Below are 26,015 nucleotides of genomic sequence, written 5' to 3'. Positions count from 1 at the left end.
AGCAAGTTATAGGGCCCAATAATTCTGCAACTTTTATATTGACTAGCCTTTATTCGTGCAAACACTCCTATTAACTATAAACAGTATTGATTTACTCATGTGAGTAAATGCTACTCTGTGTAAAGGCTGCAGAATCAGCTCATTAATATTTTCTGATTCCTCTGAACAGTGTGTTTCATTAAAAACTTCTTTTTAGTTTAACAAACTTCTGTTAGGAAAACCTGTCATAATCTGAGGAAAGCAGATCTATTGGTGTCTGATGAAATTAATGTAACACAACCTAGCACTGTGTGATGTTCCCCTCAGAGTAGTACTCGATGCCAAGATACTATCCTCTTCTCCACACACAAAAATCATGCACTGCTAGCATTGATTCCTTTGATCTCCCAGTCTCAAGCAGGAGAGAAAAATGGTACGGGCTCCTTTGATCTGCCAGCCCTGGTTCTTTGTCCCACTGTTGTCACAGATAACATCCACCATACATTATTTCCCTCCCTATCTAAACTATGGCTCACTTAGGACAGCAATAGTACAATTTATTTTTGTCCCCGGTCCATGTATTAAGTTCAAGAATGTCAAAGTTAACTGTGTCTTTTGTAGAACCTCCCATAGAAGCATGTCCAGAGATGTGAGTCGTAGGCCAAGATCCATCATTTGAGACTATAGTGTTTATTTTAAATCCGTTAAAAAAATTAATTGTAGATTTTTTAAAAACTATTTTTAGTTGCTATTTTTTGTTTAATGCTGATGAGAGGTCAAGTTATTGTCACACATTATTACTATTTCTATTACGGCAGTGCCCATAATGTACTTAGTACTATTAGTACCTCAGGAAGACACAGTCTCTTCCCAGAAAAGTTAGCAGTCAAAGAAAGAATTAGAGAGACAGCATCACATGTACAAGATAAGAGAGTACAGCAGAGTGGAGGCAGTGAAAGTTACAGTAAGTTGACATGTTCTTATATCATGTTTTATTTATCTGTTCACCCTACTTTGTCCATCTTTCCTCCAGTAGTTCAATTATTAATCTAACAAAGGCAGTTAATAGATACTTTTTTTAATTCTTTTATTTTTTGACATGGTGGAGTTTGTTATTGTAACCACAGTCCCCCAATTATCAAAATGCTTCAGCATATGCTTAACTTACGTAAACCTATGATTCCTTTGCTTTTCTTTAGCAACTTCAAATATTTATCATTTGATTTCATAATGGCCTGCAATTCTCTGCTTTCTCTGTACAAACTAAAGCCCCAGTGTTGCAGACACTTAGGTCTTGTCTACACTATAGAGTTTTGTCGACAAACGTTATGTCAATGACCAAAAAGTGCTATAATAATATTGATATTGCATGTTCACGCTATGCTCCCTCTGTCAGCAGAGCGCATCCACACTTGGTGCTCTAGCATCGACAGTGAGAGCAGTGAGAGCAGTGCACTGTAGCTATCCCACAGTGCAACTCACCACCTTATGCCGCTAGGACTTGTGTATTGGCAGAGTGGATTTCAGAGCATCATTGGTGTGGGCTCAACATCCTATGATGCATTGTTTTCTGTCCCAGCATTCCATGGGCTTCTGGTTGCAGTTTGCAGCATTTTTCAACGGCCCTTCTGTGCTGCGTTACTGCCATCTCTGTGTGAAAGGATGGATCCTCCACTGCTCTCTGCTGCTCTGTTAAATGTCATTAACACATCCCAGATGGCAGTGCAGTTGTTCATAAAGTTCCTAACTGAACAGGATTCAGACTTGCCTGACCTGCTGTATGACATGGATAGGAGCAATATATGATTACTTTTGACATTAATGGAACAGCTGCACACGGTGGACTGTTGTTTTTGGGCTCGGAAACTAGCACTGAGTGGTGGGATTGCATCATTATGCAGGTCTGGGATGGCAAGCAGTGGCTGCAGAACTTTCAGATGCAGAAAGCCACCTTCCTGGAACTATGTGAGGAGCTCGTCCCCGCACTGTTGCGCAAGGACACCAAAATGAGATCTGCCCTCTTGATGGAGAAACGTGTGGCGATGGCAATGTGGAAGCTGGAGACTCCAGACTGCTACCGGTGGAATGCGAATCAGTTTGGAGTCAGGAAAGTCGACTGTTGGAGCTGCGTTAATGTAAGTGTGCAGGACCATTAATCACATCCTGCTGTGAAGGACCGTGACTCTTGGCAATGTGTGTGAAATAATGGATGGTTTTGCAGAAATGGAATTCCCTAATGGAGAAGGGGTGAGAGATGACTTGCATATCCCAATTTTGACACCAGACCACTTTGCATGGTGTTGCTTGTGGATCACCCCGAGTGTTTCACTGACATAAATGCTGGATGGCCTGGGAAGGTGCATGAGGCATGTATTTTTAGGAATACTGGCCTGTATAAAAAGCTGCAAGTGAGGACTTTATTTCCAGACCAAAATATTCCAGTGGAGGATGTTGAAATTCACACAGTAATCCTGGGAAACTCAGCCTACCCTTTACTCTCATGGCTCATGAAACCTTGTACGGGAAACCTGAATAGCAGTAAGGAGCACTTCAACAATAGGCTGAGTAGGTGTAGGATGACTGAGGAATGTGTGTTTGGCAGATTAAAGGCACTGGTGATGCTTTTATGGCAGGTTAGACCTCAGTAAGGGTAATATTTCCATGGTCATAGCCGCCTGTTTTATGTTGCATAATATTTGTGAAGCTAAGCATAAAAAGTGTGCTCAGGGACAGACTGATGAGGCACACCCCCTGGAAGCTGATTTTGAGAAGCCTGATACCAGAGCTATTAGAGGGGCACCATGGGGGGCAGTTTGAATCAGGGAAGCTTTGAGGCAACACTTTTAGAATGAGAACCAATAACATATTTCTCTATGCTGCAAACCGCAATGCTTCATTAAATCGAGTTTTTTTAGGATGCACTTGTGATGATTCGTGGTCTAGGATTTCAGTAAGCACATGACTAAACTGCCTGTGTATGTCTTGCTGTCACCTGCTATCACAATTTGCAGGACACAAATAAAGATCAGTTATCTTTCAGATTCTCTGTTTTTATTAAACAAACACACACAAAAATGCTTGATGGGAAAAGTAGGAATCAGGGAAGGGCAGAGCTTCAGAGCTATGCATAGGTCCAGCTATCATTTTGAAAGCTGTCCAAGGGGATGGAGTAAATGGGAAAGCGAGAAGTTCTAGAAAGCGTAAGGGAATGCACTAGTGGCATTTTGGAAGAGGGGCATGGAAAACAGTTCTGAATGTAATGCAGGGAAGGGTGGGCACACATCTGTTCTGACTGCAGTGTTATGAGGGACTTAAGCACATCTGTTTGCTCCTCCATTCCTTTTTTCATCCTCTCAGTGGCATCCTTAATGAAGTCCTGATTTTCTTTTCTGTCCTGCCTTTCAATCTCTCTCCACTTCCTGCATTCCCTTTTTTCTGCCTCGGAGTATTACATGATCTACCAGAACATGTCCTCCTTGCTCCATCTTGGCCACTTTCTTATCTGGCGGAGGTGCTCCGCCAATGTGTAGGGGATTCCCCTGAAGGCCACATCTGCAGAAGCACAAGAAATAATACACAGAAGCATGATTGTTAGTTCACGCACACCTCTTGTAACATACCGAGCACTTTCTTGCTGTCCCTTGGCAAGCGCACATCTCAGCAAACACCCCAGGCCTGGTGAGTTTAGCTCAGAGGAGTGGGGGAGGAGAGTGTTCTATCTGGGGTAAATAGCGATAGTGCTTTTGAAAGGGTCATGGTTCAGGCAACTAGGGACAATATTGTAAATTCTCCAACCCTTTTCACAGGCGTGGGTCATGGAAGCAGCTCCTTAGCGTATCCAAGGAAGCAAGACTGCATCTGATGCACACCTGCTGCTTCCAAGCCATCCCTGTGCTGCTTGCCTGTGTGCCGCTTTGGTCCCTGCATAAGCGATTGCAGAATGGCACAGGAAAGTTTCATTAAATGGGGAAAGGAACAAAGCAGCTCTGTCAAGGAACCTCTGGCAGAGGATTCCCAATACCTCCAAGAAAGTTTCCTAGAGATCTCTCTGGAGCATTCCCGTGAAATCTCAGTGTGCATCAACATACTGTTCTGCTGTACTGCTTAGCTGCACAGAGAAATGTGCAGCGCACAGAAACACAGCTAGCCTTGTACCTTCACCCACTTCCACAGTAACAAAGCAAATGAAAGGATGGATGTTTACCTGGCTGCAGGGCAGTGGAGTTTGAACTGCTGACCAACGTGGTCACAATGGGCATTGTTGGATACCTTCTGGAGGTCATTTACAGTGACAAAACCAAGCACAGTGTTTACACTGGCACTTTGCCACACAAAAAATCCTATGTCTCGCATCAAGGTGGTTTTATTTTGTCACCAAAACTGAAGACTTTTGTCACCAAAAGTGGCATTGCAGTTTGTACACCTCCACTGTTTTGCCACAAAAAGCAGCCTTTTTTCCAAGAAAACATTGTAGTGTAGACAACTGTACACTGGGACTGTATTTACTGCGGGAGGGCGGTTCAAAATCAGCTGGAACTTCTGCAGCCCTTATTTATTTATTTATTTATTTATTTTTTAAATGTTAGAGTCCTACTCTTTGATCTTCAAACAGAGTAGGGTTAAATTCAATCATTTGCAGGGAGCCTGCACAAAGCCTATGCAACACTTAAGCCCCTCTTACGCTATATTTTGAAGATGTAAATGATGCACACACACTCTCCACTCAGGGGAATTTCCTTCATTAGGGACTACAGGCCAAAGCCTGCTCACTCTGAGCATGATCTGGTGCCAACTGAAGTAATGAAAAGACTACTCCCTTTGACCTCAAAGGATCAGACACTTTATTGCAAGTAGTCTGACTGAAGTTGCTTTGGGACAGGAACCTTGGGGCAAATTCAGAAGTGCTTATGTAAAGTGATAGTTTAGACTCCATTACACACACTTAGTCTCCTGAGACCTGCTTACATCCATGAATGAGAGTAAAGGAATCTACATTGGTGTAGGTTAATGTAGGGAAGGGAAACTTTAAAGCACACATTCTTATCCCTTCCCTATCATGTGACTTACACCAACTCTGACTCCCTTAGACTCACTGTACAAGGTGTAGAGGTGATATGCAAGAGGATGTGTATATTACATGTTGGTGAATAGGGCTGAGTCTAAGTAGGTCAGTCAGTCTCATATAAACACATACATTGTGGTGGAAGAAAGCATAAGCTACACTAGTTTAGACTCCCATGCTGACATATGTCAACAAAGACTCTAGGACCCTTAGGGCACTATGTAAACAATAATGAGGCTTTAGCCCTAGTTAGCTAATAATCATATATCAAAGTATGACGGGAGAAGTTGTCAGAGTGGAATATTACATGTTTGAGCTTCATTTCCAAGCGATAAAAATAATTCATCAAGGAGGGAAGCAGCAGTTAGATTCAGGGGAAAGGAGACTCCTGGTGACTAAATTCCCCAAGGGACCATTCAGTCTTAAAATTAGTGAACTACTAATCCCGATCCTTGAAACCTTTAATGTCTGAACACTGTCCAGAATATATAAGATGTAAACGAACCTCAGCTAGTCTGAGTCCAAACCCCAGAGAAAATGCCTGAAATTAAGTACAATAGTTGGTTCAATTTAAAACGGCTTGCTGACACCATCATGTTTTTTAACTTTTTTAAAATGAGATGTAATTTTACTAAATATTGTAGTCTTTGTTTAAAAGTTGATCTTATACTAAACAGTACAGTTTCGTTCTATGGCCTAACAGCCTTTGCAGGAAAGAGATGCTGTTCTCAGCACAGAAGGAAGTGGCACAGCTGTCTTGTGCTACATCAACATTGCTTTTCCTGTGCTGATAAAATGGTGAGGTTTCAAAGTCAGACAATGTAGTTTGGGGAAGGAAATGTCAGGAGTGATTTGCATCACATATATGAGGCGCGTCACTGCAAGTGCCTTTAGAGAAATCCTATCAGGTCATCTGTCTGTGTGTGAAGCGTAGGTGCATATCATGCATCACATAGACTCCTGTTGGCTGCATCATAAAGTACTTTATGTAACTTTCATGTTCTGGGTAAATAAAAGATAAAATAACATTGGGAACAATTTGATAGCATTTTACACTCGCTATGTACAGGTTTAAATAACTCTGCAAGGTGCAAGCCAGTGGTGATTCAGAGCCATTTATCCAGTGGCAGAAAGACCCAGAAAATGGCCTTATCATTTTGTTTTTTTCCCCTCACATCTGGGCCACTACAAATCTAGCCTGGATAACCTACTATTAAGAATTCTAAACAAGGTTGTCCATTCTCTGGGTCTTTTGTTTGGGATGGAACTGGAAGTTTGTTGGGAAATGAAAGTTACACCTTTCTTATGGACTGATTGTTACCTCCTCCTAAATGAGAGTGGGGCAACCCTTTTCCAAGACAAAGGATCAATTTTAATTGTCCTCCAGGAATGCACATAGTCCTGCATAGAGGTTTTCTGTTTTTCACCAATTAACAGTTAGCAATATACCTAGTGACAGAAATATTGCTTCATGTTAATTATTGTTGAGAAAACAATCACAAGCCAAATTACACTCTCTAATAGAGAAAGGCTAAACAGATAGAAAAACTTATCACAGCTTCCAGAAAGCTATCCCCACAATTGAGATGAGTTCAGAGAGGAACCACAAAAAAAACGTTTGGGGCAACATCTCCATAATATTGCACATAATAATTAATACTTAGTATCTATAGCACATTACACTATCAGTGTTTTACAACCATCATCTAATGAATCCCCAAAAGGGCTCCCTTCTCAGCTACATTGCAATTCAAAGTTCCATTCTGGTATTGGCTGGGTCCACTCCCTTGCATCTTAGTAGTCTGGATGTTTGCACAGAAATCTGGAGGGCCACGGAAGAGTGTGCTTTGGTGAGTGATCAGTCCCTTGTTGCTTCCCATTTCACAGAACTCTGTGGAGCCTCAGTGGGAAAAGCATCTGTAGGCTCCAGTGCAGGGGAGGGAAAACTATGGCCCGTGGCCCGAATCCGGCCTTTCAGCATTTTCAATCTGCCCCATGGGATTGCCAGCCCCATGGTGCAACAGGGCTAAGGCAGGCTCCCTCCCTGCCCTGGCCTCGCGTTGCTCCCAGAAGCGGACGGCAACATGGTCCTGCAGCCCCTGGGGGAAGGGAGGGCAGAGGGCTCTGTGTGCTGCCCTTGCCTGCAGGCACCACCCCTGGCAGGTCCCATTGCCCAGGAATGAGGAACCGCAGCCAATGGGAGTTCAGGGGTGGTACCCACAGGCAAGGGCCGTGTGCGTCAGAACTGCCTGCCCCACCCCACACCCAGGAGCCACTGCCGGACATGCTGGCTACTTCTGGGAGTGGCACGGGGCTAGGGCAGGCAGGGAGCCTGCCTTGCCCCACTACATGCCACTGCCACCCCAAAGCTGGTCGAGGTAAGCAGCACCAGGCTGGAGCCCGCACCCCAAACCCCTCCTGCACCCCACACCCCAATCCCCTGGCCTGAGACCCATGCTGCACACCACCTGCATCCCAACCCCTTGCCCTGGGCCCCTTCCTGCACACTGAAGCCCCTCCCACATCCCTCACTCCCTCCCGCACCCCTGCCCTAACCCTACATTCATGGCCCTGCATACAATTTCTCCACCCAGATGTGGCCCTCGCTCCAGTTCGCCCAGCCCTGATCCAGTGGAAGGGAGAAGTAGCCATAGTGGTAGGGGAATGGTACTCCCCAGAATTTCCATGGGGATGGGAAAGATCTGAATACAGAGATGATGCACCAAACCCCACAAGTACTTGATACAGCTAATAAACATTATTATAAGTTATCTTTTGAAGGAAAGTGACCAAAGATATAGACCATCATATACATTACTCTTGTTCTGCAACCCAAAGCTTTTGGATGAAATATTTTACAGGTTTATAATGTGTTTTGTTACTTTAATTTGCTTCAAATTTCTACTTTTTTAAGGATAATGCTTGTTTTATTAAATAGGATATTAATTTATTTGATATCTTTAGTCTGTACAAGTTTATTACAATGAAACTAAGATTGAGCTTCAAATGGAAGTAGGATACTGCATCTGCAATGATTTCTAAAGGTCTGATCCAGAACAAAAGTAATCCTTCTTTCATGTGGGATTAACTGCTCACATTCTGGTAATAGTTCTATGGGTTGTCAGAAAATTCTTTGAAAACTAAAAAAAAATCTTACTGCCTCTAAAGAAAGTTTAAAAGTTGTATGCTGTACCTCTCTGTACCTTTAGATCAGTGTTTCCCAACTGATGTGCTGTCAGGTATGAAAAGGTGTGCCATGGAATTTTGGAAGAGTGACTTGTGAGGAGAAAAAATTCTCATTTATGTTAATTAGTGTCATAACCAAATTGCATTTTCTGCTGTTGATATTCTGTCGTATATGTGTCAGACACATTTACACACTATAGGGTCAAAAGACTTTGCCATTCACATGATATCACGTTGTAGCTGCATTTTATCCACCATTAAGTTACAGTGATTAACTGAAGACTCAAAAATGGACAAGTATTTGAAGAAAAGAGATTCTGGCACTTCCAATTCTACTTTTCGTTGTTAAGCTGAAAATGAACATAAGAAAGTCAAAGGGTAAGCCAATGCTACAGTGAGAGTGATTTGCAATTTGGATTTTTTTTTAGAGGTGAACCATCTTGCTCGCTTCGACAATGTCCTGTGTGTGGGGAAAATCTCTCAAACCATGCAATGGTGCTAAGTTAAAATGACACCTTACAAGCAAACATCTGTCCCTTGTCAGCAAGGGAACATGTTTTTTTGAGTGTTTGAAGGATCAAAATGAAAAACAAGTGCAAATGATGAAAGACTGCAACAGTTCCTGACAAACCACTGGAAGCAAGCTACTTGGTCACCAAGTTTGTAGCGAAGGTGAAAAAGCCACATACAGCCACAGAAAAAATATTTTTAGCAGCATGCACAGAAATGGTCAGAGTAACGTTAGGTGCAAATGCAGTCAATGAAATCGCTGAAGTTTCCCTTTCAGATAATATAAGTTGCTGCATTGATGATGTCAGCTGACATTGAGACTGTACTCCAATCAAAAAACTCAAATCAAACAGATTTGCACTGCAGCTTGATGAATCAACAGATATCAGTAGTCATGCTCAACTCTTGGCTGTACGTTCATGGAGATAATATAAAATATATATTTTTTTATTTCACAGACAACTGCCAGGTCACACAGATGAAGAGGAAATCTTTCAGGGTGACAATGGCCTTCCTTGCGAAGAGAGAATTTCACTAGAAAAATTATCTTAGTGTTTGCAAATGGGACTGCTTCCATGACTGACAAAGTGAAGGGGTTTGTAAGCAAGGTCAAGGAACACAACCCAGATGTGCTGGTGATGCTGTTTCCTGCACAGAGAAGACCTCGTGGCCAAAACATTGCCAGAAGAACTTTTCTTAGTGTTTGTCAAGGTTCCTTCCCCACTCTGAACTTTAGGGTACAGATGTGGAGACCTGCATGGACACTCCTAAGCTTAATTACCAGCTTAGATCTGGTATCGCTGCCACCATTCACAAGCACTCCCTTCCTTGGGTAGCCTTGAGAAGCTTCCCCAATTCCCAGGTGAACACAGATCCAAACCCCTTGGATCTTAAAACAAGGAGAAATTAACCATCCCCCTTCCTTTCTCCCACCAACTCCTGGTGGATCCAGATCCAACCCCCTTGGATCTAAAAAACAAGGAAAAATCAATCAAGTATTAAGAAAAAAGGCTTTTAATTAAAGAAAAGAAAGGTAAAAGAAAACCCTCTGGGAGAGATTAGCATACCAGCTACTCTCACAGACAACAGATTCAAAACACAGAGGATGTTCCCCTGGGCAAAAACTTTAATACACACAAGAATACCCAAATTTGATAATTCCCTTAATGGTACCAAGACAAGTTACAAAGAAAATAAACATAAATCTATTTATTCCTTTCTAAAACTTACTACTCTGATAAGAGGCTGGTTCCTTGATCTTTTTCACTCCGGCTGAAACTGAAAAACTGACTAGACAAAGGAAACTTCCCTCTTTCCTTTTGAAACATCTTGTTCCCCCTTGGTTCCTCTGGTCAGGTGTCAGCTAGGCTAGGTGAACTTCTTAACCCTTTACAGGTAAAAGAGGCATTAACCCTTACCTATCTGTTTATGTCAGTGTTAGATGGAGAAGTAAAGATAATGAACTTAATAATACCAGGATCCTTAAAATGTTGCCTTTTCTCACTGTTGTGTGAGGAAATGAGAACAGAACATAAGAGTTTACTTTTGCACACCGAAATACCCTGGCTTTTCCATAGAAAACTTTTCTCATGTTTATGTAAGCTGAGAGAGGAGTAAAAAATGTTCTTAACTTTGGAGGAATCCACATACACGGACTTAATCGCTGATGTAGCCTGGTGTGCAAAACTTGCCTACCTGGCTGATATATTCCATCACCTAAATGAACTGAACAGGAAAATGCAAGGTAGAAACAAGAATCTTGTCTCCTGCACGGATAAACTGCATAGATTTAGATCTATGTTAGCCCTCTCACGTGAAAAATGTAGCAAAAGGCACAATAGAAATGTTCCCCTTGGAAAACATGGCAGATCCTACTGGCAGTATTTTGGTCAATGTCATTTCTGAGCGCTTGAAGAGTCTGAAAGAAAAATTCAGATCATATTTTCCTTCAACCTATATAGAATATTTAGACTGAGTCTGGGATCCTTGGATTTCCTCTTCATTGGAAAGTGCTAAGAATCTTACAATAATGACTCAAGAGCAACTTAATGAATTAAGAATGGACCACTCTTTTAAAATAAGTTTGGCAACATACCTTTGGACTCACTCTGGTTGACACTAGTAGATGAATACATAGTAAACTCAAATCTCATTTTCAACAACGTACCTGTGCAAGTTAAGTTTTTTCAAGCCTGACTTACAAACAAACAAAGAGAGCATCTGAGATCGGTGGAGAAAGAGCTCTGAACTGCACTGTCAACATTTCCTGCCAGGATTAAATGACTCTGCATATCAAGGAATGCTCAAATTTCTCATTAAAAGTAAGTTTTGTTATGATAATTTTAGCGCAGGATGGGGGGTGCGCTGCACAAATATTTTATTGAAGTAAGTGTGCCTTAGGCTGGAAAAGGTTGGGAAACACTGCTTTTGATGAACGCTTCCAGGATCATTACAGTGTAGTGTAGGATTTTTTTGTCCCAGTTCTGAGTTCCTTCCAAACCTATGGCATTTCCACTCTGCAGTTTATCCATGCCTAGAGCTGTGGATAAGAGCTCTACATGAGAGAGTCATCTACATGTCTCATTATGTACGTCATCTGGCCCAGCAATGGTCCCAATACACAAATAATCTGTGTGAGAATCTGGGGATGGGATCCAAAACCACTGGAATATAGGCACACATTAAAGCTGCAAAAGCAGCAATTTTGTGTCCTTATTTAGGAAGAAAAATGAACAGAGCCAAAATTTAGCCTTTTACAATTTGAATGCTGTCTGAGCAGAGAGCAGATATAATGTCAGTAGAGAGCTCACTCACCACAGCTATGCCACAAAGGTCATACCTGTAGGTAGGAAAAACCCTCTTTATTGAAATCAGATGACCAAAACAATCAATACACTACCATTACCCAAGCAATGGGAATGGCCTGGGGTCAGTGCGAGGGGGAATAAAAAACACATTTGGGGCCAGATTCCCAAGTGTACATAGTTCACTTTAATTTGCACTGGAGCCAGGCAGAGCAGGCCACAAGTGCCCCCCCCCCACCCCTCTTAGCGCCAGCCTCCCTGCTCCACTGTGCCTGAGCTCTGTACTGGGATAGTGGAGATTTGAGTTCCTGGGCCATATCTGTGCCTTCCTTTTCCCCATGGAGACCTGGTTCATTTCTCCTCCAACAGTTGTCTCACTGACTGACTGTAGCCCCTGCCCTGTGATACCTGCTGCCTCTGAGCTTCTAGGGGCCATAGTTTGGGGGGGCGCTGATCTAAAGGAAAAAAAAGAGTTCAGGAGAGCTAGCAGCTTCACAAGACACAAATGCAAACTATCCCTTTATGAAGGAAAGATCGTAAGAGTCCAATATGGCTTCATCAGGAACTCTTTAATGACCTGAAAATCAAAAAGGAGAATCCTACAAAAAATGGAAATATGGACAAAGGAGGGAGTGCAAGAGAACAGCACAAGTATGTAGAGACAAAATCAGAAAGACAAAGACACAAAATGGGTTACACCTAGCAAGGGACATAAAAGGGAAGAAGAAGAGGTTCTTTAACTACATTGGGAGCAAGAGGAAGACGAAGAAAAGCATAGGTCCTCTACTTAGCAGTAACACAGAGCTAATAAGTGATTACATCAATAAAGCTCAGGTTTTTAATTGTCTGTTTTGCTTCAGTCTTCACTAAAAAGGTTAATGGTGGCCAGATACTCACCACAATTAATATGAATAATGTGGGGGAAGGAATACAAATCAGAAAAGGGAAAGAACAGGATAAAGAATGTTTAGATAAGTTAGTTGTATTCAAGTCATCAGGACCTGATGAAATTTATCCTAGTTACTTAAGGAACTAGCTGAAGCAATCTCAGAATCATTAGCAATTGTTTCTGAGAACTCATGGAGGATGGGTGAGGTCCCAGAGGACTGGAGAAGGCTCTGATCTTTAAAAGGTGCTGATGAGGCCTCAACTGGAGTATTGTGACCAGTTCTGGGCACCACATTTCAGGAAAGATGTGGACAAATTGGAGAAAGTCCAGAGAAGAGCAACAAAAATGATTAAAGGTCTAGAAAACGATGACCTGTGATGGAAGATTGAAAAAATTGGGTTTGTTTAGTCTAGAAAAGAGAAGACTGAAAGGAGATATAACAGTTTTTAAGTACATAAAAGGCTGTTACAAGGAGAAGGAAGAAGAATTTTTTTTTAACCTCTGAGGCTAGGACAAGAAGCAATGGGCTTAAATTGCAGCAAGGGAGGTTTAGGTTGGACATCAGGAAAAACTTCCTCATTGTCAGGGGGGGTTAAGCACTGGAATAAATTGCCTAGGAAGGTTGTGGAATCTACATCATTGGAGATTTTTAAGAACAGGTTAGACAAACACCTGTCAGGGATGGTCTAGATGATACTTGTCGTGCCATGAGTGCAGGGGACTGGACTAGATGATCTCTTGAGTTCCCTTCCAGTCCTTCGATTCTGTGATAAAGAGGACCTTGGGAATTATAATCCTGTCAGTTTAATTTTGATACCTGGAAAGATACTGTAACAAATTATTAAACAATCAAATTATAAACACCTAGAGGATAGTAGGATTATAAGTAATAGGCAGCATGGATTTGTCAAGAACAAATCATGCCAATCCAACTGAATTTCCCTTTTTGACAGGATTACTGGCCTAATAGGGGGAAAGCAGTAGACATGACATATTGTGATTTTAGTAAGGCTGTTCACTCAATCTCATGTGAACATTCTCATAAGCAATTATGGACATGCAGTCTTGATTAAATTACTGTAAGGTGGGTGGAGTGCACAACAGGTTGAAAGAACGTATTAAAAACAGTTATCAATGATTCACTGTCAAACTGGAAGGGCATATGTAGTGGGGTCTAGAGAGGTCAGTCCTGGGTCTGGTACCATTCAATATTTTCATTAATGACCTGGATAATGGAGTGGAGGGTATGCTTATAAAATCTGCAAAGGACATCAAAGTGGGAAGGTTTGCAAGTACATTATAGGACAGGATTAGAACTCAAAAGGACCTTGACAAATTGGAGAACTGGTCTGAATTCAACAAGATGAAATTCAATAAAGATAAGTGCAAAGTACTTCACTTAGGAAGGAAAAATCGAACGCACAACCACAAAATGGGGAATAAGTGACTAGGTGCTAGTACTGCTGAAAAGGATTTGGGGGTTTTAGTGGATCAGAAATTGAATATGAGTCAAGAATGTGACACAGTTGTGAAAAAGGCTAATATGATTTTAGGGTGTATTAACAGAAGTATTAATGTAAGACACAGGAGATAATTGTCCTACTCTGCTTGGCACTAGTGAGGCGTCATCTGGAATACCATTTCCAAGGCTACGTCTTCACTACCCGCCGTATCGGCGGGTAGCAATCAATTTATTGGGGATCGATATATCGCATCTCATCTAGACGCAATATATCGATCCCCGAATGAGCTCCTGTCGACTCCGGAACTCCACCAACCCGAACGGTGGTAGCGGAGTCAACATGGGGAGCCGCGGATGTTGATCCCGCGCCGTGAGGACGGTAGGTAATTCAATCTAAGATACTTTGACTTCAGCTACGTTATTCATGTAGCTGAAGTTGCGTATCTTAGATCGATTTCCCCCCGTAGTGTAGACCAGCCCCAATTCTGGGCATCACACTTTAGGAAAGTGAGGAGACCAACAAAAATGGTAAGAGGTTTAGAAAACCTCAAGTCAGAGGAAAGGTTGAAAAAAACTAGGCATGTTTATTCTTGAGAAAAGAACACAGTGGGGGACCTGATAACAGCCCTCATATATGTTAAGGGCTTTCATACACGATGGTGATCAATTGTTCTCCATGGATATGTCTACACTGTGATTTAAAAAAAAAAAAGCTTTCTAACTATAAAGGTAGTTGAGTTCTGGAATAGGCTTCCAAGGGAGTTTGTGGAATCCCCATCACTGGAGGTTTTTAAGAACAGGTTGGGAAACCCCTGTCAGGGATGGTCTAGTTCAGGGGTCGGCAACCTTTCAGAAGTGGTGTGCCGAGTCTTCATTTATTCACTCTGATTTAAGGTTTCGGGTGCCAGTCATACATTTTAACATTTTTAGAAGGTCTCTTCTACAAGTCTATAATATAGAACTAAACTATTGTTGTATATAAAGTAAACAAGATTTTTAAAACATTTAAGAAGCTTCATTTAAAATTAAATTAAAATGCAGAGCCCCCCAGACTGGTGGCCAGGACCTGGGCAGTGTGAGTGCCACTGAAAATCAGCTCATGTGCCGCCTTTGGCACACGTGCCATAGGTTGCCTACCCCTGGTCTAGGTTTACTTGGTCCTGACTCAGTGCAGGGGGCAGGAGTTGGTGACTTCTCTGGGTCACTTTCAGCCCTACATTTCTATGATTATATGGTGATGCCATTTTAGTTTAAACACATTTTCAGAGAATGTTAGATTCACATATGGCTTTCAGATGTCTAGTTCTGTGGGAAAGCTAATCTGCATAAACCAACTGTGTGTGTGGTATCCATACCACAAAAGTTCCTAATGAAGTTTTTGATGTATTTACAAACATATTATGAGGTAAAAATATGCATAAATTTTAGTTCATAATCAGAATGTTAGAATTTAACAAGGATAATCCATTTATATATCATAATCAGCGATTGTGACTTGCTGCAAACTTAGTTTGGGGATGTTTTTGGAAATGTTGCGTGACAGCCTTCCTGGGAAAAGAGTCAGCAATGATGGAATTTAAACACTTTAAGAATAAGCAAGAATTATCTCCCTGTTTAATTTACAATTCAGATCTGTGGGATATTTTAAACTGTCAGTTCTGATTTGTGGGCTATCCAGATCCCAGACATTGTTTCATGGCAATAAGGCTTTACCCAACCCATGAGCAGGATGACTGACAACAGATGTCTGCATTCACTCCAGTGATAGCCAAGGAACCCAAGTGGGAGTAGCTGGGAATGATGGAACAATCAAGGAGTAAGAAACTCTGCAAGAAGGAAGAAGTTATGGGTCTCTCTCTCTCTTTGGACGTTCAAAGAGATACATGAAAGTGGACCGGACCATGAAACTTGAAGAATCTTTCTCTTTATTCTATGTTTAAACACTGGGCCAGATTCAGCTTTGATGTATAATTCCATTTAAGTTAATGGGGATTTACCCACTAATACGTGGGCTAACTTTGGCCCAAATGGCTTGAAGAAGCCATTTGATTTACGTCTGACTCTTTTTACAGGTATTTCTATTGTGGTAGCTAGTTATCAGTGAGCCGGGGTCACCGTATGCCCACTGCATGCCAGCCAACCCCTTGCCATATGGTTGAATCTTCAGGATGCTAATGCACTATTGAATATGCAGACATACCTTGCTGTGGATTTTGTAAAACAGCTACCAATCCTTCTTGCACCATTGTAGATTTTGCAAGGTGTACAACATGCCACATAATCAGCGTCGCCAACCCAAAGCATTAAAACAACAAAAATTCCGGTGGCACCTTAAACAAGCATTAAAAAATCATAAGATTAGCTTAAAAGTTGGAACATTTAAAAATAATGTTTTGGTTCTTTTTAATTATCTTCTTGTTTTTGAGCCTTTAAGGTGCATTCAGGTTACTTTTTCAACCTTTTCTCTGAAACCATGAGGGCTAGAAACTTGCTTTTTAATTAAGAAAGCTGAGGGTCTCATGAAATATCATGTCTCCAGGTGCTGTGGCTTTAAGAGAAACACCAAAAATTGCAAGATTTGTGATAAAATTGCAAGTTGATAGCACTGGGTGGATAGCTGGTAGCCATCTAAAATGTTAAATGTTCATACAGGGACAGGTTTGCTACCATAATCCAATACCTTTTTGTAATAGATTTGGATGGACACAAGTGAAGGTGAAACTAGAGATGGTGCCTGGCTCCATTGGAGCTGCACTTATAGGGAACTGGGATGGTTACTGGAGATCATAACTGCTGAGGGGATGCAGTGCCCCCATAGACTTTGCGTTGGTGGACTGCTTTTCAGTAGGCAACAAACCCAGTCTCTCCATATTTTTGGAGGAATCCCATAAAATAATGATATTTAGATTTTATATAAAACACTTTTTAATTCATAGATGTCAAAGGAGGTATCAATCAGTATCACTATTCCCATTTTTCAGATGTGGAAACTGAGGCACAGGGAGGTGAAATGACATGCCCAAGATTACCTAGCAAGCCAATGCCAGAACCAGAAATAGAACTCAGGTCTCCCAAGTCCCACTCCAATATGCTATCCACTTAGACCACACCGCCCTCTACACAGCTCCTCCAGTTGCCTTTCATATGGCAGGGGATGATGTGGCCCTTTACGCGATGGTATCCTTCCTTTGGACTGTGGATAGGATGGTGAGACAAAGGCAAATTCTGCTTTGATAAATGTCTGACACCTTTTCCTCTGGTCTTCTTTAGGGATGGGTGAACTGGCATGGCTAAAATAAAAAAGCGACATAAATCACCATCTGAAAGTCAAACCTATGATCTCAAAAAATCAGCTTCTCTGTTCACACTAGGCAGCTGGCTGACAGGAGCTTTCCTAACATAGTCAGAAACCTGATTTTACTAACCTCTACATACTGCGTGCTGTTGTCGGAGGTCACAGTACAACATAGAAATGGATTTTTTTAAGGTTTGTTAATTTCTTTTTATGAGTATAGATGAGAGTGAAGGAAAACTGGAAATGATGCCAGTGTGGTAACATCCATATTTCTGAGCAATAAGGGGTACATAGAGGAAAATGAACTGCAGTATATTACTAGTGGCTTGAGATCGTTTGTTTGATGGTGTGTTCCTTTTCATAGGAAACAGTCTGTCTAAATTCTAATGTGTCACTGCTTTAAACTGATCAAACCTTGTATGCCCACAAAATAATATTACAGCCTTTAGCTCAAGAAACTCAAAATTAAAATACATTAAAATTTCTGGCAGAAACCTGTAATGGTAATATTAAATGTGCATGGAAATAGACCTCAAATATGTGTACCAGCTAAAGACAGCTCAAGTGCCTTAAGGATCATTGTGTTGGAGTTGCTTAAAAAGAAGAAGGGGGGAAATGTCAGTTTCCTAGTGACATGTTGACAGCTTTCTGTTGTATTTTACTTTAGGGACTCCATCTCTTGAATTTGGCATTTTCAACAACAGTGACTTTCACTGGAGAGCTTCCTTACTGTTCTATATGTACTTGGCTGTACTCAGAGCTTCTTCTGCAAGCTAAAAGTACCATTTTATGCTTAAGTGCGGGTACATCACAGAATTTTCTGCTCCTAGTATATTAGTGCTTCTTTAGGTTTAAGATGAGAGATCACAACTACACATTCAAACCTGTTACCCACATCCGAACCAGGCTCTGAGTGTCTTGAAATTCACTTTTCAAGTAACTTGCGAATTACATTTTATGCTGTTAAGTTACAAATAAGTAAAGGATGACATTACTGTTCCCAGGTTGTGTAGCCGCATGTGACTCAACAACATGGCAAGTCAGCGGAACAAACCATTTTTTCATGCTATTTCCAACTCAGAAGTATGAGTGGATGTATTCTCTCTCACATTCCTATATCTGTTTAATCTATGTCTATAAGCAGATGTAGTTAACCATATATAATCTATAATATAATAAAATATAAGAATATAGTATAGTAAAAACAACCTCCCCCCATTCTAAACAATTAAAATTGGAACCACCTCTGCACATAGTCACTTATATGATTCCACAGTCATATGGTCATCTTTCAGCATAATAACAAAGGTCCCTGATAGGGGGAGAAGTGCAATTAGCCCCACTGACCTCATCTAGAGGGAAATAACACCTTGCTCTTATATAGTGCTTTTCATCCATAGAACTCAAAGCACTTTACAAATTAGGTTAGAATCATTATTCCCATTTTACAGATGAGAAACTGTTGGGTGACTTGCCCAAGGTCACCCAACAGGCTAGTGGCAGAGCTGGGAATAGCACTCACATCTATCAAGTCCCAGTCCAGGATATGCAAGAGAAAACTGTGTTTCTTTTAAAATGTATCCTTCACCTGTAGCAACACAAAGAGTACAGGATTGTAGCAAATGAGCCTAGGAGTCAAATAAAAAAATAAAAATAAAAAAAATCTATGTCAACCTGAGAGAAGCACACAAGCGTCTTATAAAAATGTGTATACTCCTTAATTTGCATTACACCCATACAGTTTTCCATCAGAGTTTGGCTACTCTGAGATGTTTTTCAGTTTTGGCAGCAGTGAAACCTTTGGGAAATTTTGCAAAACTAGGGCTTGCTTCTGCAAAAAATGGCACACATCCACTTCCTCCTGAGACTAATGGGAATTAAGGATGGTCACTATCTGACAGCATGTGAGTATTTGATGTTTTTAATGTGCATTCTGAATTAAATATTTATTAGAGCAGTGGGTTTTTTGTTGATAATAATGAAAGTTTATTAGTGATATCACAATTTTATGTGTTTCAAAATTAGGAAAGAACTCAAAATATATCCATCTAGCCATATATCTAAAGTAAGAATAATAACATTGAGTTGTCTTTCAAGGAGAACCAAACATTTTAATGGGCACATCTAAGAGCACTATACTGCTTCACAAAGAAACGTATATGGGTCTGTAAGAATAACCACTAGAATTAGTGACTACTCTCCCTGTCATGAACCTTAACTTAGATCAGGCGACAGAGGCCAGGAAACAAAGGTCACTGTTTTACTTCTTTGAGTAAAACATTTATTATGGTGCCCATGTTCAGACTTGGGCTCAAACTTTTCAGAAGTCATAAATTTATAATATAACAAAAACTAAATCTTCCATTCAAAACAAAAGTAGAACCACCTCTGAATGTATTCACATCCTTCAGCACAATGACAAAGATCGTAGATAGGAGGAAAAAAGTTAAATTAGCCCCACTGACCTTATCTAGAGAGAAATCTAGGGTTTTGGTTTAGGTCTATTACTAGGGAACATAAAATATGCTGCTTAAGCAACTGTGATAATATGAGTAACATGAATTTCTAAGACAATTGCGCCCATATACTTAACATTTTACCTATGAAAAGAAAGTTGAAATTGATAAAATATGAATAATAATTCATGCAAATAGTCTTTTTAAACTATAGGCATATATTTTATGCTTGTAACTCCCAGAAGAAGTGTTTTACATAGTACATTCAAAAGATAATATTTCAGAGGATAATATTACAAGCCACTGGGTTAATATTTATTTTCCCAAATGTGCATAAATATACACACACTATATTGTACAGCAATAAAATACTGTATTCATGAGAATTAGGCAGTGATGTTATACGTAACTTTGTGCAGTGTGGTGTTACCCTCTGATAAAGAGTGATGTTTATTTTCACCCTTTCTTACAGTGGGGCTGAATAGGAGAACTTTGGCAAAGTCACTACATTATCTCTTTGATTTTGCGGACAATTTAATCTGAGTATTTTAGCATTTTTTTCCCTCAATCAACATTTTTCATATGGCTTAAAAACAGTATTGTTAGTCTAGGCTGGCAATCCAATTGATTGCTTTGGGTGATGTGGAGTGGATGGAAGAAATACCACTGGTATGTATTTGGGATATTGGTTGATGAGATGTTCCATAGTTTGAAGTCCATTTCTACTGTCAAAAATAGAATTGTGTTTCAATCTCCCTTTATGGAAAAGGTAGGCACATCTGCCATGCAATGTGAGGATGCAGTTCAAAGTGGACCATATTTTCCATGTGAGTTCTTTGGCTGGGTCCTTGATGAGGTGTTTGTTTGAGACGTTGATGTCCTTCAGTCTTGCTTACCATAGATCTTTGGGAGAAAACCTCCAATATTCAAGCTCTTGTAAACAAGCCAAAAAGATTTGCTGGATTTGAGTTGGAATATCTGTATATTATTTAGCTCTTCATGTATTGGAAAATCCCTGTTCCCTCAAATAAAATGGTGCTCCTCAACAATTCTCTTGTTGCGGACAAATTTGGGGCAAGTAGATGTGCACCAGTATGGGAAGCCATGGTTGTGGCAGTGATTTTTCTGTGCTCGTAATGATCCACAGGATAGTGTTAAAAATTGACAAGCGATGCGTGGGAGCTGAGTTTACATCGATGAGCAGCAGTCTGCAGAACAATAGGCGAGGGACAGTGAAAAGATCTGTACAGTTTTTGCAACAGCTCCCCAGACCATTCATATCAGTTTCTGGATGAGATTTAGATGCATGCTTATTTTATGAGAATATTTTTCAGGTGCTGGTGGCTTTGGTCTAACATCACAACAAGGTATTTCAGGGTGGGATCATGTCTTAACAGCTGACCACAAAAGTCTATGTTCAGCTCCATCCTAGTTTTTTTATTGTTTAGATCACTAGTTCTCAAACTTTTGTTCTGGTGACCCCTTTCACACAGCAAGCCTCTGAGTGCGACCCCCCTTATAAATTAAAAACACTTTTTTATATATTTAACACCATTATAAATGCGGGATGCAAAGTGGGGTTTGAGGTGGAGGCTGACAGCTCATGACCCCCCACGTAGTAACCTTCCATTCCCCTGAGGGGTCCCGATCCCCAGTTTGAGAACCCCTGGTTTAGATCAAATGCTGACACAACAGTCGTAGTGAGGTTTGCTTTTAGCAATACAAGAAATATCTTTTCCATGTGTGATGGCATACACCCTTGTGTTCACACCCTACACACTATTGTAATAATCTTTATACAAGGTATGCTTGGTGAGGTATCATTTGAAAACTTATAACTTGCTGATTGCTAATATCTTGGTAAAATGTCTGTAGCAGCGTGTAGACGTGCGGACTCACCTCTGCGGTGCCTCCTGCTGGTGAATTCCGGGAATTAGCTCGTTCCAGCTCCGGACCACCCTCTGCAGGCCAGTGATCCGCCTGTCCTCTGGCCCCCTTGTCCCTCCCAGGACCCGGTGCCCCTTTATCTGGGGTGCTGCCCCCTGGCAGTAATCCCTTTTAGCTTCAGAGTCTCCCCCTCCCAGGGAAACCCCCACCCACTATCCTCACCTCACCTCAGTATATGGCTACTGCCAGTCATTGTCTAGCCCCTGCGCTCTGGAGAAGACTGCAGTATCAGCCTACTCATCACTGGCAAGGAGGGTTTGGACCTGCTGCCTTGGCCTACCCCTGGGCTGGCCTCTGCAATCCCCAGTACCTATTGGCCTTCTGCTTTCCAGGCTGGACCTCCCCAGCTCCTCTGCCTTTCCCCAGCCCTGCTCCACTCAGGTACCCTACTCAGCTCCCTATAGCCAAGCCCTTCTCCCTCTACAGGCAGAGGGAGACTGTTTGGGCTTCTGGCTCTTATAGGGGCCAGATGGGCCTCATTGGGGCACAGCCACAGCTGAGCCTACTTTCCCCAATCAGCCCAGGCTTCTTGCCCCAGCCTCAGCCCTCTCCCAGGGACCACCCTGCTGCACACCTTTATGCATAAAGTTGTACTTTTAACATTATAAAGAGGAAATTTATATGTTCAGACTCACTAGCACCAAACTGGTCAAACACACTCCTTTGTTCAAGATAGGTCTATGCTTCTCTTAATTTTCATTTAAGCAACAAACGGAGTCATCAAGCAGAAAGGGGAAAACAAAGGAAGTTCACACCAATGAAAAAACCCAACAGGGAACATCCTTCCACGCAAACTCTTTGTCACCTGGTTCTGAGCGAGAAGTGCTTTTCAAGAGGAGGACTGAAACTATAAAAAGGAGGGGCAAACACCCCAAGACACCCCTCCTCTCTATCTAACACTTTGCACCTGAGAAGACAAAAGAAGCAGCTGTTTGAATCTGTTGGAGGGGTCCTGACCTGAAGAGCTAGTTCAGTAATGTTATTGGAAGCATGAGATGAAAAGGTTCACTTTAATTCTAATATAGTTTATTAAGTTAAGCACTAGAAATCTTATTTATATCTTTATTTTTCTTGTAACCATTTCTGTCTCTTATACCTCATTGCTTGTACTCACCTAAAATCTCTCACTTTGTCTTTAATAAACTTGTTTCATTGTTTTATCTAATCCAGTGTGTTTAAGTTAAAGTGTCTGGGTAACCTAGTTAAGATAACAAGTTAGTTTATATTATTCTCTTAAAGGAATAATGGACTTAATATATTTGAGGAGAGGGCTGGGCTGTAGAAGACAAATATTTATGGGGGAAATCCGAGACAGGGAGTGTATTTGTGTCACCCTGCAATATAACCAAGGCTAATGAGAGCCAGGGTGTGACTGGCTGGCTACAGTTACACAAACACTTTTGCAGTCCTTCAGCTGGTGCAATGACTACCTTTGTGGCAGGCAGCAGAACCAAAAATTACATGTCACTGAATCAACTGTTGCTAATGGTTTTGCTTTTTCTTACTTTATTTTTGGATGACAGTGATGGATCTTTGTTTTAAATTTAAGATGTACTCCACCAGCTCATGCTAGTTAGCTCAAATCATGTGTCTAAACTACTTGACAGTGTCTCTTTAAACACATGCATAAGGGCATACAACATTTCTGCTCAATAAAACAATAAATTATAATGAGTGAAGGCAATGATAGGGCAAAGAGGACAGAATCTATCTATTATAGAAATAGTCTAAGATTGCAAATGAAAAATAGCACCTGCACTGCATTAGCCAAGCATTTTTCATATCTCCTTCTCTCTCTTACAGTTGTTCATCTGTTTAAATAAAAATTGTAGTTCAAAATATTCAGGACAGTCCAGATCTTAATGTCTGTCCTTATTCATTTTCTGCTGTTTTTGTTCTCTCTCTTTACTTTAGCAAACTGTAGTAGAAGCCAACAGGTCACCGCAGGGGTTGTCACTGACAGATCCTAATGGAGGACTGTAGCCTGTGTTGCTGCTGAAGTGGATTTTCAGGCAGAAGCAATATGGATAGGACTCTCGTCCCCCTTGTCTACTCCTCCCATGTGCAGACTATCCTCCTTGAGTTCCAGGCAGGGGCATGATGCGGCTGAGACCATTCATCCCCCACCTCTTCATCCTTCCCAACCCACTGCCTGGATGGGGAGATCCATGCATGGAAAGATGGATGGGGCTTCTTGCCCTGAATAAAGTCTGCCCTCAGCCCCCATGCAATCTTATTAACTTAGATAGGGGCAGGGAAGGAGGAAGAGCATGCACAATGTGGCCCTGTGCTATGCAATGAGACTGGAAATTGCCATCAATATGAGCAGAGGAAAACTAACAAGATACTAGATAAGCAGCCTGCGATTGCTAATACATCTTAGAAGGATACTTGCTGATACATTGTCCTTATACAGAAAATGATTTGCAGTTAATGAACACATATGACGAAGAAGAGAATTTAATTTTTTCTAAAGATCACTAGCCCAAAATGTCTCTAAGGAAATATTAGCCAGGGATGGGGAGTAACTAGTATCAGATTGAAAAACATGAATTTAAGAGGATGTTTTCTTAAAGGGCTTCATTAAATTATATCCTAAGTGACATGCTGCAATAAACAATGGCATTCTCTGGAAATGATCTCTAATACAGATTATCATATCTGTGAAAAATTATCCTCTGATAGAGCCCCGCTGCCTGCAGGCTGCAACATATCCTATAAAGTGACAGCCACCAAAAAAAGAGTAGCAAGGAATGCTGAGATGGTAAACAATCTGGTTCTTCTTATTGGAGAGTGCTGCTGTAAACTGACCAAGGATGCTCAAAACTTTTCAGACTGGAGATCAGATCCTTTTGCTGAGAGACAAATTGCTGCTAACAGTTGATTCCTACCAAAACATATTTGATATAAAATCATCTCTAGTTTGTGAATACATTGGGTTTGGTGAGAGAAAAACATGCGATGTGGTTAACCAAGGTGCCCACTGTTTGCATTTTAGTGCACTTCAGATTTACTGATTTATTTGGTTCAAAATAAGATAACAAACCTCAAGCACTTACTTGAGCAAGGGCCAGGGCACCACTTAGGTCCCACTTCAGCCTTCAAAATGGGGTTTGAGTGCAATCTAAATGAAGCATAGGCCCGATGCTGGTTAATTTGGCAAGAGTGAAAATGACTGTAAGTTAGCAGAATGCAGGAAGAATTGTAACTCAGTCAGCTCGGTCTAGCAATTTTTAGGTTTTTTTTCTTTTAGGTCTTTTGCATTAGAATTACACTGTTGTTAATTTCATTCCAGCTACAATATTTACTCTAGAAATCCCCAGGGTTTGAGCTTTACCCTTATCAACATTTAAAGCAGAGATAAAGGAAGAATCCATATAATGGCTCATTAGACCATTACATCAGGAAAATGCCTGCTCAATGGGTTGGCATTGTTTTAACCACGTGGAGCAGAGCTGGTCAAAATAGGTTTAAGAGGGATGCAAGGAGTAGATAGGCCTGGTGCTGGACCTCTGGACAGGGATCAATTTCATCTTATGGAATAAAGCCAGATCAGTTAGATTTTTGATCATTGTGGTTTTACTGCTGTGTAATTTACCTTTGCACGATAGACAAATTGTAAGACTTTTCTAGCTTGGTAGCAAACAATCAGTTACTTATATACAATAGTGGCAAAGTCACCTGATCAGCATGGTAACCAAGAGAAGTACAGCAAAGCTGCTTTTTCCACAAGAACAAGAGAACAAGTTAGCATAGTTATTTAGTTGTTGTTTCTTGTACCACATGATAAATATACAGTTAGCACTAAAGTGCCACATACTTAGAATCAAATACTGCGTTAGCACAGTATTTTCAGGCAGCTTTTATTGACTTGAGTAGCAGATGAAGCTGATGGCAAAATTTGGACGAAAATGTATTTGATGTTTGTTCATCATGAACAGAATTTGTACATGTATGTGACATCAACAATAGAGTTAACAGAGACTTTTAGCCTAGAAAAAGAAGGGTCTTCAACTCGAAGATGCATGATGAATGATGATGATGATGTGACATCAAGGGGACTAGACAAAAAGTGCAGCCAGAAAAATATTTTTTCCCAATCTTCATTTGCTTGAATAATAATAGTACCCTTTCCTGTCAGAAGCAGACCTTGCCATAGCAACTCCTGCTTTTTTTCTGCTAGAGACAAGGTGGGTGAGGTAATATCTTTTATTGGACCAACTGTTGGAAGATTGCCCACTGTCAGAAGACAGGGTACTGAGTTAGATGGACCTTTGGTCTGACCCAGTATGGCTGTTCTTATGTAACTTCTGTTGGTGAGAGTGACAAGCTTTTGAGCCACACAGAGCTCTTCTTCACATCTGGGAAAGGAACTCCCAGCATCACAGCTAAATGCAAGGTGGAACAGATTGTTTAGCATAAGTA

The 26,015-nt window shown here is 41.1% G+C and overlaps 1 long non-coding RNA gene across 1 annotated transcript; it reads right to left on the bottom strand.

Moving 5' to 3' along the window:
- Positions 1 to 3,004: 3,004 nt before the first annotated feature.
- Positions 3,005 to 4,139, bottom strand: LOC120399928. The gene is made up of 2 exons (XR_005595403.1): positions 4,001 to 4,139; positions 3,005 to 3,531 (listed from the first exon to the last, which is right to left on the bottom strand). It is a non-coding gene; the product is annotated as an uncharacterized LOC120399928 (long non-coding RNA).
- Positions 4,140 to 26,015: the final 21,876 nt, after the last annotated feature.

This window comes from Mauremys reevesii, linkage group 3 (genome assembly GCF_016161935.1).
Source record: "Mauremys reevesii isolate NIE-2019 linkage group 3, ASM1616193v1, whole genome shotgun sequence".
Classification (NCBI taxonomy): Eukaryota; Metazoa; Chordata; order Testudines; family Geoemydidae; genus Mauremys; species Mauremys reevesii.
The sequence above is the reverse complement of the archived record's forward strand: the minus strand, read 5'-3'. Positions and strand labels throughout refer to the sequence as shown.